The 16,711-nt window shown below is 39.0% G+C and overlaps 1 long non-coding RNA gene across 3 annotated transcripts in view; it reads left to right on the top strand.

Moving 5' to 3' along the window:
• The window catches only part of LOC141573128 (uncharacterized), a 78,495-nt gene extending 68,569 nt beyond the window's left edge, over positions 1–9,926 (top strand). For all 3 annotated transcript variants that reach the window (XR_012498711.1, XR_012498710.1, XR_012498712.1), the window contains one exon: positions 7,940–9,926. This is a non-coding gene — a long non-coding RNA (uncharacterized LOC141573128). The remainder of the gene's footprint in view (positions 1–7,939) is intronic.
• The last annotated feature ends 6,785 nt before the right edge of the window (positions 9,927–16,711 follow it).

The raw sequence follows: 16,711 nt of genomic DNA, 5'->3' as shown, positions 1-16,711 counted from the left end.
CAGAGCACATCTGTGGCTGGTTTACAAACTTAGCATGCTCTCAAACATGCTTTGTTTATCCTTAAGCCTGTCTCCATCTGTCACACCTAAAAGTAAACTTGAATGCCCATCTTTTCAGGCAAGTAGTGTCCTTGAGCAGGATAAACCCAGAGGACCTAAATGCTGAGCCCTGCTATTCATTGCTTTAATATTTGTTGTGTTTATGCTTATTTTTTTATCCTTGCTACAGTAGCTTATGAAGATTTCTGATCTATATAAAACAGTCTTCAAATGGGTTCAGCTTTTCTTTCCTAAGATTCCCTGTTTCTTCTACCTCTGTCTCTCTAAATAGCAGGCATTTGAGTTATTCTGCATGAGACTCTATACTTCTTTCCATAGTACGCTTAGGTGTGCAGACATTGTTTTGTGATTAACTCTTTCAGTTTGATTCCATCTATAATATATTTAGGGAAAAAAAATGTGTGTCTGTGTGTGTGTGCATGTTTGCATATGGAGCCAGAGTAGAAACAGGGAGATTATATTAAAATAAGTCAATAGTCAAAAAGTCAAGAGTGATATAGTGAGTGCCTTACATAGTATGTGCACAATAAAATAAATGACTAATGAATAAATAAATAGTTTGTTAAAACAAAGATATGTAGGTACCTAGGTAGCTAGATAGATAGATAGACAGGCAGATAGATGATAGGGGATTGACTGCACATGGATCTGAAAGATCTTTGTAGGGTAATGGAAATATTCTAAAATTGATTTTGGTGTTAGTTACACAGCTCTGTAAATTGACAAACAAAGAAAGCTTTGTGTATACTTGAAATAGATGACTTTTATGATACGTAAATTTTCCTCAATAAATCTGGTTTTAAAAGATCACTTAAAAATCTTATAATAAATATAAAAAAATAAAAATTAATAAATCTATTCATGAAACAGACACTGTGCTGACCACCTTAGACTGGAATATGAATAATAGCAATGATTGACCTGAAAGCTTTCAGTCTAATAGGAGGTACTGATGAGCCTAGCAATGGTATTCTTCATTTCTCATAGCAATTTGTGTTTTTTTGTGGGTTTTTTGTGTGTTTTTTTTTTAATCTAACACTTCCATCTACTATCCAGTTCCCTCTTTCCATCTCACTGGTGAAATTCTCCATATGTTCTTACAAGTTTTCTGTCTTTCCCACTAGTGCCTTTAACATATTAGTCATAGTTATTTTAAATTGCCTGGCTGATCGTTCCAGCATCTGGGTCACATCTGAGTCATGTCCTGTTGATAATTTTGTCTATTGACAGTAGATTTTCATTTTTATTTTATTCCTTGCTTTTGTGTCTTTCTGAAAATTGTTGATGGACACACAGAGAGCATGTGTATTTATTCCTGGAAATGAACATGTCTTTTTTTCTGCTATGCCTTTGAAGGGAGTCGGAGTGGGGATTTGAGTCTATCTAATCAGGAGCTGAGCTGGATTTGAAGTGTGTTGTTATGATGGTTTCCAGTAATGAACCACAGGCTTCCAATTCTTCTCACATAACCTCATTATTAGGGAGGAGTTATTATCACAGGATTTTTCCTGTTATCTCCTTCAGTCTCAGCCTTCGGCCACTCCTTTGTGCCTACAGCTCAGAGAGATTTCTCTCCAGGCTCTTGTCTCTCTCTGAGCATAGAATGTTGTTGTTTGTTTCTCGGTGCTTTCTATTAATATTAATCGTTTGGTGGAATGGGATAAAGAGGCTCCCTGGTATCACGGTTCAGTACTCAGGCTTAGCCACCTCCTGAGTCCTGGAGGAGGGACTTTTTCAATATTCCTGACTCTCTCCTAATGGTTGGGTGTCTGTAACAGTATATCATCCAAATGGTGTCCTTTCCCCACCCAGAAGCAGAAATCATTTTTTTCCTATTCTCTTCATTAGTCCTCAGTGTTATAAGGTTGGTTTCTCTTCCTTTTGAAAGGTAAGACTTTTGGTCCACAGGCAAGAAAAATGCAGTGAGATGTATTATTTTTCTCACTATGATGTCTACTCTTTTCTTCTAGACTTTCACCATTGAGGGACTCTGTCTTCAGTCTTTCTCCAATTTTTTCTTGTGAACATTCTGTGAAGATCTGGGGAAAAAGTCTATGAATAGGTACAAACCACTTTTGCATGTAGTTCCCTGAGGTTTATACTCTCAGGGTCACCCACATTCATGTTTTTGCAATTTTTTTTTTTTTTTTAAGTAGCTGAATTCTCTCTAGTTGCTTAAATAGCAGTCCCTCTTTCTCTCTTGCTCACCCCCATGTGATTAAGTCTTAAAGTCTCCATCTCTCCTTAGAGGAACTTACCGTTAATATCAGGCTTGGTTGCCCTGTTATCTCAGCGAATCTGCCAGCTGACAAAGCCACATTAAAGGATGGGCAAGAGTACAGATAATCTAGCTGAATTTGGAGTCCCTGAAATTATACTGCTATTAATGAACATGTTGTATCTACTATGAAATCTACTATGCTCAGTAGATTTCAGTAATCAGAAAGAAATTTCAATAAAAAGAAAGAAATTAGGTGAGGGCACTCCCCAGGATTGTAAGCAATGCTATGGTTTTGCTGGGTTGGTGTTTTGGAATAATAGTACTACAAAGGAATAAAAGACTGTGGTAAGAGAAAATTAAGTTAAGACCACCACAGTATACCATCTAGGGAAAAAAAAAAGTAAGAGAAGGCAAAAGTTGCTTAGAGATTGGGAAGGAAATAGAAATATCAAGAAATTAGTCAAAAGACAAGGTTAGAAGGCAAATGAATTTTTAGCAAAGACCCCAAAATATCCAATGGACAGAAATTGTGGATTACAAATTGTGGACTAGTGATGAGTCAGTTTAGATATTTTAAATAAATAGGTTTTGAGTGATTTCATGACCTGGAGTGCTGTTTTGTGGATAAATGGCCAGTTAAACTTGAGTGCAGGGAAATATTTTAAGGATTAAGGAGTTGCAGTCATTTGTAGGGTGAATTGGAATGTGGATGGTCTACCTAGACAATGATATGTCCTAAATATCAACAAAACCCAGTGCAGAGAATGACTGAAAGGCACCAACATTTTGAAAGAATAACCATGATGTGAGTGACAGTAACAGCGCAACGAGTTGGATGGCATGAATCAGGTCAGGAGGACGCTTAGGAATATGGACTGCTAAATCAATGTATCATTCCTCTCCTGGCTTTTATGCATGTGATGCTTGAGATGTTAAATAAGTCTGTCAAGGTGGTAAAGCAGTGACGTCTAAGGGAAGATTAGGTTTAGATAAGTTGTCTGCAACCTAGGACAATTGGCCTTTCCCTATAGACAGGTTACACCAACACAACCAAGTTCTGTATTTTCCTGTCACACAGACGGATGGGGAAAAAAAAATAAATGTAAAGGAATAAAATAATAGCAATAAACAACGTCAGAAAACTGAAGCCCATTTATAAAAAATGATGCAAATAAAGAGAATTAAAAAGCAAAGCATGAAAGAAACTTAATAAATGAACTGCAGATGGGTACTATGCAAGAAAATAATGTCAAGAGATAATAAAGAACTGGGGTGCGTGAATGGATGCACTTTGCCCATGCGTGCAAAAGGAATAGAGCAAAATCTATAAATTTGGAATTGTGAGGATGTATATTTTAACGGCGTATAAAGAAGAATTTTCTAAAAGTGAATTACGTGACAGTTAAAAGGAATGTCTTAGAATTTCATCAGAGCACATTAATCATAATTAGACAGGTATTGATTACTATTAACCCATGGAAAGAGAAGCAAGATTTAAATTTGCTGATGTAAATGAGAAAATACGAAGTCTTTATGACTATATTACCAATTAGTAGTCTGTCTGTCTCTAATGCTAGTGAATAACCCTATTTTAATATACCTTATTATTTTGTGCAAGTGTGGTAAGGATAGAGCCCTATTTCCTAGGACAAATCATCTGAGTAAAATAATTTCACCTGCCACTTTAATCTACTGAAAGCACAATGGAATTTACTGCTTTATTTCCTTACAATGCAGTTTTAGGATAACCTTTGACCATCGGAATACCCATCAAACACAGGACACACAATAATTGCCCTCAACGCCAACTCATTAAGTCATCAGTTCTGACTAATCAGATTTAAAAATATATATATATATTTTGCTGATGAGCGCTGAATACTGCTTTATATTGACCGTGGTGGAATATTTATGTAATTACGATTTAATCTAACATGTCACTCATAATTCTCCATAGCATAATCTGGTCTTCTCTTGAATAATGCAGCAGTTTGAAAACGTAACTACGTGATTCAACTAAATACTGTGATTGAGCATGTTATTTACCCTTGGATCTTTTTGGTCCACGAACAGCAGACTTGAGTCCTGGGCAAGTCAAAATGTTCTTACAGTGATTGCTATATTATAAATTCAATATTTCCTATTTAGAATAAAAATGGTTAATAAAGTTTAGTTTAAACAAATTCCCAAATTATAGTAGGTAAAATTCCTGATATTTTATATAAGCGTGAATATCAAATCTAAGTATCCTAGGACAATCTAATCAATATGCTAAATCTCCCTTATAAGATGGGCATAGTGCAAATAAAGGACAGAAATCTGGCATATTTGGGTTTAACACATACAAGCTCATGAAGTTCTATCAAAATTTTATTGACATGCAGGGTAATTTTGCCAAAATAAATAACACACTCAATTCTGGCCAAATAAGGGTGGTCTATAGTGTATATGCCTTATTTGGATTTTTTTTTTTTTCATATCTATACATGATTAGAATTATTTCAATGTTGCTTGTACCGAAAGAGGAGTGTCAAAAGCCAATATAATCACATACTATAGTTGGACAGATAAATCAGTAAAACCAAGTCTAAACAATGAACTGCATACAGATGCTTTAACATTTGGGGGGAAGGTTGATAGATTGTTGTTGTTTTTTTTTTCATTTTAAATTTTTATGTGTGAAAAAAATATGAAATTTATTAGGATACTAAGATGGTTCACAGAATACAAGGACGGAAAAAACCTGAATAAAGTAAAGATGAAAGGGAAGGGAAGGCCTCTCATTTTATTGCTCAGAGTTAAGGCACCTCCCCTATTAAACAAGTATCTGGTGTTAACAAGGCTTATTTTACAACTCGCAACTCTGTAGGTCAGCTTGGGACAGTGACCCAGAGCCACATCAACTGGGTGAGGCCCCAGCTGCATGGAAGGAGAGCAGTGGCAAGACTCAAGAAACGTGGCAGATACTCCATTAGAAAATGAGACCAATTGACTGATTAATTTGTATTAATGTAAATTATAATATATATGGAGAAGTGCATAAATACAAGTAATGTGTTTTCCGATTTTATGCATATTATTATTATTACAGTAAATACCAACAATACTCCATGCAGGTGTCAAAAAACAAAATTCAACTGAATAAATTTGAAGGTTTAAATGGCTTTATTAAACAATTCATGAAGTGGACATCTTTCCATTAGCAAGAAGAAGGGTGCTTCGAGGTTTTGTACAAAACGAAACATTTTTATAGAAAGATGGGTGGAGCAAGGGAGTTATTAACAAAAGAAAAGCAAGGATTATTTTAAGGCAGGACTTCACTTCTTTTTGGTGTGGGGAGAGGACAGCAAGGGTTTTATTATGTAGATTGCCTCTTCCTCCTTTGGCCTGAGTGACAGGTTCCCCTATTGGTCCTTGACAGGAAAATTCCAGAATGGTTGCTTAAGATTACATTTCTGATGAAGGTCAGAAGTGCAGCTAGTTCATGTATTAATGTAGGTTTGGTATCATGGGCTTTAGTGCAAGTGACGTCATTTTGGGCCTGTGGTTTTCTTTTTAACACAGGTAAACTTTTTGAATGTGGTTAGCCTCTTTTTCAGTTATAGGAGTGGTAAACAGGATCCAAAATAGAGGTCTAGACTAAACATTCATATCCACATAACTGAAACTTGAACTGTCTTGATTTCCCTGAAATGTTGACTCTGGTCTTAAACAAAATTAAGCTTTCTTCACGTCCATGTGAACTCGCAGCTTGCTAGCCAAACAGCCACTAAACAAGTAAGTCTACACAGTGCTACTACCTTAAAAGGAGCGTAAGTTTCTAGTAACCAATCACAAAACAATGTACTCCCTCGGTCATGCTTTATAAACTGAGCAGTAAATCGTAAGACCAGAGCTTTTTACTGACTTTTCGGTTTTTTAATGTCCATGTTTGGGAAATAGTTTGTTTCCCGCTCAATAACCTGTGCATATAAAGTAAAGCTCTCTGAAATGTTTTTTGACTAAGGCAAAACGTTTCTTAATTCAGGCTTACATTGGTTTGTAGGTTCTGATTCCACAGAACTCAACAGACATTCAGGACTTGCTATGAGATATTTTCCCTTTCTTTGAACCAAATATACCGTTTTACATCTGTACATTTTTAAATGCATTATATTCTTGGCAATTAATGTGACTTTACTCATTGTTTTATGAGGCTCTATTAAGATGAGTTGCCCTCGCACTCATTTTCTGTACTCTTAACCAGCGAAGAGTTAGCGTTGTCATGACTGCCCTCCACCGGGTCTCACTCTGTCACCTTCCTCCACACCCCACCATTTACTCAGACCCTTAGTCCACTGCCTGTATAGCTGTCATCTACAGTAAAAGCCAGGTGCTCTCTCAAGTTCAGGTGTGCTGTAGCAGTTTCCAACCCACTGATTAACTCTCCAGTGTGAGAAGGTGTTGATCTCAGAGGAAACCATATCATTTCAGAGGATCACCCTGGGGGAGGGGTTTTCACTGCTGTATTGTGTTTCTTCTGGTGACAGCTGCTGTGTGGATATAGCTCATAAACTCTGCCCTACTGCCTCTGGGAAGAAACTGTTATAGTGAACTCTTTTTTTTTTTTTTTTTTTATAATAAATTTTATTGGGGAATATTGGGAAACACTGAGTTTCTCCAGGGCCCATCTGCTCCAATTCATTGTCCTTCAGTCTAGTTGTGGAGGGCACAGCTCAGCTTCAAGTCCAGTCGCCGTTTTCAATCTTTAGTTGCAAGAGGCTCAGCCCACCATCCCATGTGGGAATTGAACTGGCAACCTTGTTGTTGAGAGCTCGCGCTCTAATCAACCGAGTCATCAGGTTGCCCCTCCGGCAGCTCAGCAAGCAGCTCATTGTCTTCAATCCAGTTGTGGAGGGTGCAACTCACTGGCCCATATGGGAATCGAACCGGCAACCCTGTTTTTCAGAGCTCGTACTCTAACCAACTGAGCCACCTGGCCACCCTGAACTCTTTCTGCACATTCTTCTGTAGCATCGTCCTGGTCCCTCTCTTTTGTCAAACACGTAACATCTTCATATTTAATTAGTTTTTTTCTATTGCAAGTAGACAACCTGTTTATAAATAGTGTAAAAATATTCTGCTAGAGAAGACATGAAATCAAACCAAACAACAAACATCTCCCCGTAAAATAAAACATGGACCCACCTCTGTTAAATCTTTTTTTCAACCTATTGTCTGAAAAGGTTTATGCATTATACAGACTGAAGTACCTTGGTCTGAAAAATTCTGATAATTATCTTAATATGGAAATAAGTGTTCTTTTAAAAAATCATTCAGAGCATAAAATAGGTAGTTATATATAAAAAACCTGGGAAAATTCAGAGGACAGGCACATACACACCGTTCATAATTCTGAGCCTAGCCTCCCTCCCTCTCCTCCATTCTCACCATGATGCCTTTGCCTTTCTTTACCCTTTTTTATTTTTCTTTATTCCTTTCTGCATTTCTGAGCTTCCATCTAGAATAATTTCCTTTCTTTAGCAATCATACCCTTCAGTTTTTATTTTCTTCTTTATTGCAGTTCGGCTGGTGAAACATTCTCTCTCAGGTATTTTCTTCTGAAAATCTATTTCGCAGAGAGGTATATGTTGGTTTGTTTGTTTTTGTCCCACACAGACCCCAGGTCGACTGGAGTCCCAGGAAAGGAACTAACTTCTGCAAAGCTCCGTGGAAACTGGCTAAGGCTCTGCGTGTCAGCACAGATCTTGGTCAAACCGTCTTAGACCAAAGCCTCACGTGCGACAGGGAAGCTTGACCCACTGAGTGCTCCTGTGACCCCGATGCCTTTATGTCCCACGGTTGCAACCACAAGGCCTGCAAACCCAACCCTCTCATATACAGGGAGGGACTGGGGCTCAGCCCACATTTGGAAACCAAGCTACAAGGACAGAGCTGCAATCAGCGTCCCGCCATCCCATATTCCTGTTGCGTCCTGACAAGGGAGAGACGCAGATTTCTGTCCCATCAACACAAAGCCCCTGGCCCAAGGGTTGGAACGGGCTTCCTCAACTCTGACCTCTGCTCTGTTAGATGCCATGTGCTGCCCAGTGTGATAAGACAGCAAGGAACACAGCCCTGCCACTGGTTCTTTCTGTGCCTCCTTTCCTGGTGACCACGCTCAAGCTGGTTTCATGCGTGTGATGCTTTGGTAGTTGCCTTGTTTTCATGACGTTCATCTTCATTGTGGAATTTTTTTTTTTTCTTTTTCTGGCTATAGGCATGTAGAGAGTATCTATGTGTTTGTGCATATTTGTGTTTACATGGCGTATAGTGGAGTAGGAGATGAGAGCGAATGTCGTAAGATTGGGAAATAGAAACTGCAATTGGTCATATTTGCTGACAATAAATATGGCCGATAGGACTCGCCATAAGATGTTTCTTTAGTGGGGGAGGCATGAATTTACAGTGCCTTTGAACACCAATAACGAGATATCTCGACAAATTCGTATAAGACATTCATGATTGATATGAACGGTTCACAACTACTAAAGATTACCTATATGTAAATTTGGTAGATAATATAAACTTCTGATTCATTTTACCTTCCAAAATGAATTATTGATAAACATCCTGAATTTATAAATGCATTTTGCTTTATTTTACTTTTAAAGAATATACATAACCTAAGATTCAGTCCTCTTTTAATAGTAAATATATTTAAACTTCTTAAGTGTAATTAGCAGATTATAAATTTTAAAAATAAAATTGTGCATTTTTAAATAAAATTAAGAAACTATGATTTTACAAAGTGTAAATATGTACCCAATTTAAATAATTTATATAAATATAGTCAGAGAAAATAGTGCTCTAAATGGATTATGGAAAGTATATGACTTATTACACAGTAAAATTATGAACATTTAAGCACACTTAAGAATATCCCAAAAAATATAACCTGAAGATAACAGCACAAAAAGAGTTCCTAAAGAATATAGGAAATAATAATCTGTTGGTTCCTCCTTGCTATTTCAAAATGTTTTAAAAGGTCAATTTTTCAAAGTCTTCTTGAGATTTCATAGAATTTGTTGTTTCACAGATTTGGTAGTATTTTTCTTACTGAGTATGATTGTATGAAATCTAAATTGTCCTAAAGTATTTTCTCTTTTAGTGAAGTTATTTATTGCAAGTACTTTTCTTTTTCTTGATATCTCTCTACCCGACAGAACAATCCACATGCAGAAGTAATGGAAATAAGCATTGCTTCAAAAAACAAAAATATTATAACCCATGGTTTAAATCCAAACACCAGGTTTGAGCTGAAAAAAAGAAATATTAGTTATTTTCTCACTGATTTAAATAAAATTGAATGCATTGATATTTTAATTTAATAAAAGAAAATTGATGTAATAAAAGTAGATTTTTTTTTTTTAATTTACTAAAAGATCTTGAAAGAATATAAGCAGGTTGCTGATTATTTAGTTTAGTTTAGTTTGTTTGCTCGTTTATCTGTTTCAGATCTCAAAAGGGAAAATGAGAAATAAACTTATAGACAATAGCTTTACACTCTACATTTGTTTTTCCTATGAATATGCATCTTATCACTTTTAAACCATCTCTATTCTATCCCAAATCCTTTTGGAGTTGAAGAAATTATATATATTGATTTTTAGAGTGAAATATTAGTTATAAGCAAAGTAAAACTTTAAGTTTAATGATTATGTGATAAATTTGGATAATTTGCATAGTAATGTAATTAAATCAATTACACCAAAAATTGCTTAAAAATTACTATAGCTATAGCTTCATGCCATGTTCCCTCAAAGAATGCCAAAATACAACTTCTCATCAAAGTCACATTGAGATTCATATAAGAGTTCTTGCATTAGAAGTTAAGTCACTGTCTTGAAAATGATGGAAAAGACATTTGTAACATTTTTCTGCCTTCTTGAGCATTTGTGCCCTTCATACTGAGGAGTGTTGCATGAAAGTGATCTCTCCCTTTTCAGTAGGTCATTTGCCCCAATTTTTGTGGCTTAGAGCAAGAGTCCAGTGATTATATTACTTGAATGTGGTTTATTTCCTGTCATATCATCTTTACTTCCCCTTGAAATCAGAGCTCCGGAAACTATGAGCCAGCCCTGGGGAGAAACAGACAGTGTGTGTGGCAAAAAAGCAACTTATTCGAAAAATAGAGATGTCCTTTTGCCCTTCAGGAAGGTATACTTTAAAGTACTGTGGGAAATGCTCAGAAATGTATTCTAACTTCTTTTCACCAGAGGACATAGGAATGTGATCATCTTTCTTTCCTTACTGGGTGTTCCAGCACCAGAGGAGAGGTTTCTGAGTCACCGCCTCCCCCTCATCATACACCCACTCCTGCAGGCCCAGGCCTGACAGCACATGTCCCCATCACAGCACTGGTCAGTTCAGGTGTGAGCTCCATCACTGTTTTACTGCTCCAAGGTGTCTTACAGACCCTCCTTGATTCTAATACTGATCATAATGCCTCTTTCACAGAACAACTTACAAAACCCTTCATTATCTTTAACAAAACCTGTATGTGTATATTGGGGGGGAGGGTAATACTCATGACACAGAGATTAATAAATAAATATTAAAATAAATCTACAGCTCAAGGTGACTCTGTTGTAACATATAGATGCTAGACAGGCATTCATCATATTCACTGACTTGGCACCCATTGTTGTTACCTTGGCAGTTAATTATTTTTCCTTTACATTACACAACCATAACTTTTCTTCTGATCCTTCTTTTTGTCTTTTAATCTCCAGTTTCTATTAGAGGAATCATCAATACATCCTATGATTGCTGGTTTCCTTCTCCACTCACTCACTGATCGCCTAATCCTAGATTCCATATCACCCATGCTTATCACCCTATGGACACTTCTAGCTACCAGACCCTAAAGGCTTTTCCTGAATTTTCTTTTTTCTTTTTGCAGGAGTAGTTAATTGTGATTTACCCATCCTTACTTGTGTAGCTTGCCTTCCAGTTTCTTCTACAATTTTTTTAGCTCCAGATTCCTTCCTATCAGACTCTTCTGAGATTCTTTTGTTGGGTTGAGTGATCCTTGCCAATTCCTAATTATGAAATTACTTTAAAACTTGATACTTAGTCATAGGTTTTTCTCAATCATTAGTCATTCTCCCAAAGAACATCCAAATTATGATTTTTAATTTTTTCAGCTCTTTATGAATAAATATCCAGAACACTTCCTGAATACTGCATTCCGCTATGGTTTTTAGCCATGTCTAAATGATATCTCCATCAAGAACAGTGCTTTGTTGTTCGTTTGTAATTTAGGCAGTGGCTTGATGAGGAATGTGGTAGAAAACAAAATGTTAGAATCTCCTATGGAGGTTTGGAAATCAAATTTGAAACTAGTAAATGTGAGCTGCAGCATTTTTGATACTCGCTACGAACCCATATCCTCAGGTTATCTCAAAGGCTTACAGAAGTATAAAGCCTTTATTAGGAGAACAGAGAGTTTTAGGGGGTCCTCATAATGACTATCATTAAATGCACTCAAACACCACCTGCTGAAAATATTCTCTCTTGAAAACAGTTCTGAAAACAAAACTATTCTATTATAGTTTCTCCTTTTCTCCCAAATTCTACTTCCTGTACAGCTTCAGACTGTGATCTGTGTTGCTAATCAAGAGTACAACCCTTTTGACTTACACGTTTCCATGAACGTCTCATGTCATTACCTATCTAACCAAGCATTTATTTTTACTGAATGAAGGCGTCCCACTGCCACAGGTGTCTGAGTTCACTATCATTAAACTCAAGAATTTCCCCCACACACGTCAGAGCCTTGGAAGTGATGTCTCCATATAAAATAGTTGTTTGTTTTTTTTTAATTCTGCCTTTGCTTTTCATTGTCTGATTGATTATAATTACATATAATTAGATATTAATTATAATTAGATATGGAGGGTACCATACACCCTCCATAGAAGCTGTCTCCCTTACCTTTTTAAATGTTTTAATGATTTTTCATTCTTACTTATATAATTACATGGCTTATACATTCTCCATCACCAGGGTTCCAGAAAGCTGTGGACGGATAACTCTTACATGATAAAGTGAAATCATTTTCCATCTCCTTAGGTGAATGTAAATCAAATGGTACTCTGATTTTAAAGCTCTTTGACTTTCTCTTTCTCCCCTTTATATTGCTTGCTTTTTCTCTCCCTTGTTAGAGGTCACCTTTTGAAATCAGATGTTTTATTTTCTGGAAATGTATTCCATGTTACTCAGATACTGGCACATTTTCAGCCTTTTAATCTTTCTATCTGAATTCTTCCCTATCAAATATTTTTCTAAGTAGCATGGTGATTTTTTACAGTAGTTCTCAAACCCAGAGATATATCGGAATCTTAAAAATATATAGATTCCTGGATAATACCCTAGGATTGGATTGAGACATAGCAATCTGTGTGTTTAGAAAGCTCCGCAAGTGACAACAGTTCCAGGACCTTGAATTTAGGAATTACAGTTAAGAAGAAAGCTGATTCCCAATGCATTAGATTTGGAAACACACATACACATAATAGATATGCAACATTCAATAATCACCACTAGTGAAAACTAGTGTACTTAGAACAATGCCTTTTCTTATTCCTCCAGCTTTGCTTTCAACCAACTGTTACAGGAGAGTGGGCCCTTCTCCGCGCAATATCCAGGTTCTTGGCATGTCGAGCAAAAAATTGAATGAGATACTGAGGTAAAGTAGTGAAAAAGCAGTTTATTAGAAGAAAAAATACACTTCAAAGAGCTAAAAGTGGGCCTGAGCAGAAAGCAGTGGCTCAAGGCCATTATTAGAAGAGAAAGTACACTCCAAGGGGTATGGAGCAGCAGAGCAAAGACAAGGCCCGAGAGGAGGGGGCGTGGCTCACAGGAGCCATGGGGTTTTATCTGTGATGGGCTGTTCCTCTCCATGCATGGGGCTACTTGATTGACACCTGTAATTGACAAGAGGCTATTACCTCATCTCTTTAGACTGAGCATCTTCTCTGCAGTTTGAAATTGTTAACTACAAGCTGATTGGCCCTTCCACCCTACACCTGTGCTATCAGTTTTGGTGGGCTCTGCAGCTTGAATGGCTTTGTTACAAGCTGAATGGCCCTCCCCCTCTACACCCGAGTTGATTACTCTGGCGGGTCCTGCAGTTTGAATTTATTAGCTAGCTATTAAAGTAATTTCTTCTGGCTTTGTTATGGTCTCCACTTCAATCCCCTCTACTGCAGCCATTTTCCTGACTGCCTATAATTTTTCTATCTCACAACTATTTGTGGGGACGAAGTCCTAGAGAGCATTTTCCAGGCTCTCAGCCTCACATGGAAAGGTGCTGGCTTGGGTAATAGATGGCCATCAGCTGTAACTAATTGGCCATCAGCTATAACCATTGGCCACTGATATAACTGCCTTGGCTGAGCTAGCAAGCGCAGATTGCAGTTAGCAAGGGGTTGGTTGGCAGAGAAGCAGATTGTGGATTGCGGTAGCAAGTGGAGTTAGCGAGCATGGATGGCAGATTGCAGATCGTGTGGATCCTACTTCCTGTGTCTCGCCTGGCCATCAGCGAGACTGGGGTGCAGGAAAACCCCTCGTTGGAGTACTGGTGGATGTTTGCTTTTGTATGTCAACCAGCCGCCATCGAGAATATAGTGGTATGAACCCCCTATCCATGGCTCCATGGGTGTTCCTTTTTGGCCTCACCATATCCTGCATTCTTCTGCGGGGAGCGGGAGCTGAGTCCTGGCATGATACATGGTGCAGCGAGCAGGGTACGGTGCCTGCCAGAACTCTCTGAAAGATGGTGGAGCAGTTTGTGCGTATGAACATGCAGTCTCGGGAAGCCCATGAGGAATGCCGCTGGGAACAGGAAACGTGATCTGTTTGGAAGAAACATGACCCCTCGGTGAATTGGTGGTCCTCATAAGCCTCTGGACGGCACACCACCCTATCAGCCAAAGCAAGCGTAGTCTCCTTTTGGTGGTCTGCTGCTGCCATGGGCTCCAAGGGTTGCGGACATCTTACACGGAGGCCTCCACCCACGCAGACACTGGGCACGGCGCGCAGGATTCCTGCCAAGTAGGAATGGTGTCTGACTCTGGGCAAGAGGACATGTGGCCCCCACACTGTGTGTGGTACCCGGTGGCCACTGTTCTCGGAAGTTGGACCCCTGTGGAGGGGTGGAAGGATGTGGACGGTTCTCCAACCAGCATAGGCCAGAGAAAGTGAAGGTCATTGTAGCTGTGTGGGCTGCGGGGTGCTTGCTGGGGCGGCCCAGATGCGGGACTTATAGTCCCAGGAGAAAATGCTTGCTGAGTCCTCAGTGGAGGATGCAGGTGAGGTCAAGGTTGTCCCTCACCCCCAGGTTGGGGAGGACTTGGAGCCCTTGCCCTATGGAGAGGGCACGCATTGTGAGGCCAACACACAGCCCTGGAGAATGACTGTGGACTATCGGGAATTGCCTTCCATCCCTGATTTGATGGACTGCTTGGCTGTTTGCTTGGGAATGTATCACCTTTTAGTGGAACTGGAGGGTGTTTGCTTCCTGTGTCTCACTTGGCCGCCTGTGAGACTGGTGCAGGTGAGTACAGGTGGATGATTGCTTCCTGTGTGTGGGGACAGAGTCCCAGAGAGCAGTTTCCAGGCTCTCAGCCTCACGTGGAAAGGTGCTGACTTGGGTAGTAGATGGCCATCCATTGTGAGCAGTTAGCCATTGGCCACTGATATAACTGCCATGGCTGAGCTAGCAAACGCGGATGCAGTTAGCAAGGGGTTGGTTGGTTGGCAGAGAAGTTTAGTTGGTTGGCAGAGAAGCAATTGCCGATTGTGACTAGCAAGTTAGCGAGCATGGGTGGTCGATGGCGAATCGTGTGACTCCTACTTCCTGTGTCTTGCTTGACCGCCAGCGAGACTGGGGTTCAGGAAGACCCATCGTTGGGGTACTTGTGGATGTTTGCTTTTGTGTCTCAATCAGCCACCATCAAGAATATAGTGGTATGACTCCCCTATCTATGGCTCCGTGGGTGTTCCTTTTTGGCCTCACATATCCTACGTTCTGGTGCAGGGAGTGGGAGCTGAGTCCCTGCATGACACCGTCGGTAGGCCCATAATTGACATCTCTACGCACTCTGTCACTAGGTGTAAGACCCATCCTATTTAAAAGCAGGTAATACTTAAACCACTCTGGGAACTTCTTCAGGAACTTCTTCAGCCGACCTCTGTCCTTGACTTTCAGGGCTCTTCCAGGACTTGGTGATCCCCTGGTGAACTGCTGCTAGACCCTGCATTCTAGGTCTGACACAGAGATGTGTTAGCTTCAGAATTTTCAGTTCGTTCTCCTGAAAACTTACATTCAAATAATGGAGACCTCACTGTCTGGATTTAATTTGCATAGCCTATTTCAAACCGTGTGGTCCAGTTTGAAATGTTCTGTTTCACCCTTGACCCGCATTCTGTGTTTCTGATCTAATACATATCCAACTCCCAATATAGATCTCTTCAAAGGTTGCATCTTTCATTTGCTCATGCTATTTTAATCAGTCCTTGTTTCTAATAATTGCCTGACTCTGTTACCGGTTACTATATGTTTGTCTTTAAATAGCCTGTCTGCCTGGGTTTAAAAAGTATTCCTTAACTTGAGTTCCCACCGTCATTTTTAATGTTTACTTGAGATACTGTGTGTTTCGTATGAGACGCCCCCCCCCCCCCCCCCGCAGTGAACACTGCGTAAATGGCTATTGCTAAACTCCTGTGCGTTGTACCTCGACTGTCTGGGAGAACTTTGGTTGTGAGTTAGCCTTGGTCCAGAAATCCTGTACTTGGCCAGAAGGTGAGGACACAGCTACTCATTACCATTTCCTAAGAGTAAACGATGATGCTTCATTGAAAACTATTACGAAAATTCTCATGTAATGTATGTTGTTTGCCCTGCACACCGTCGTGACCTTATCAAGGTCATATCCCTATGTGCTCCAAGTATTTCTTAATCTAGGTTATGAAATCAATTAGGGAATGCAAGTGGAGGGGTTGGATCAATGATAATATAGAGGAATCAATGATACAGAAAACACACATCCAGAAGAGTACAAATCAAAGGCAGTTTAGTGACAGATGTAAATGGCCATAATTTATCGCCTCATGAAATTATGAATAAAGCTTTTGCTCTGATATGTACACATCCTTATTTTTGAAGGGCAGAGTTTGCAACAGACACATACTGTGATAATGTAGGGTTGAAGTTGTGAATAGCCTTTTAAGGGGTTGTGTGACTGCACAGCTAATGAGTTCAGTATCTTGATTGCAGCGTACTTCACATGCATGTGTGCACTTTTTATCTGGAATTTAAAAGAACACGGAGTTTAAGCAATTACATCCCTCATAAATGAATATAAAATGCTTTTTTTTTTTTTG

Source organism: Rhinolophus sinicus, linkage group LG09 (assembly GCF_036562045.2).
Source record: "Rhinolophus sinicus isolate RSC01 linkage group LG09, ASM3656204v1, whole genome shotgun sequence".
Taxonomy (NCBI): Eukaryota; Metazoa; Chordata; class Mammalia; order Chiroptera; family Rhinolophidae; genus Rhinolophus; species Rhinolophus sinicus.
This window is presented reverse-complemented; position numbering and strand designations above follow the sequence as displayed.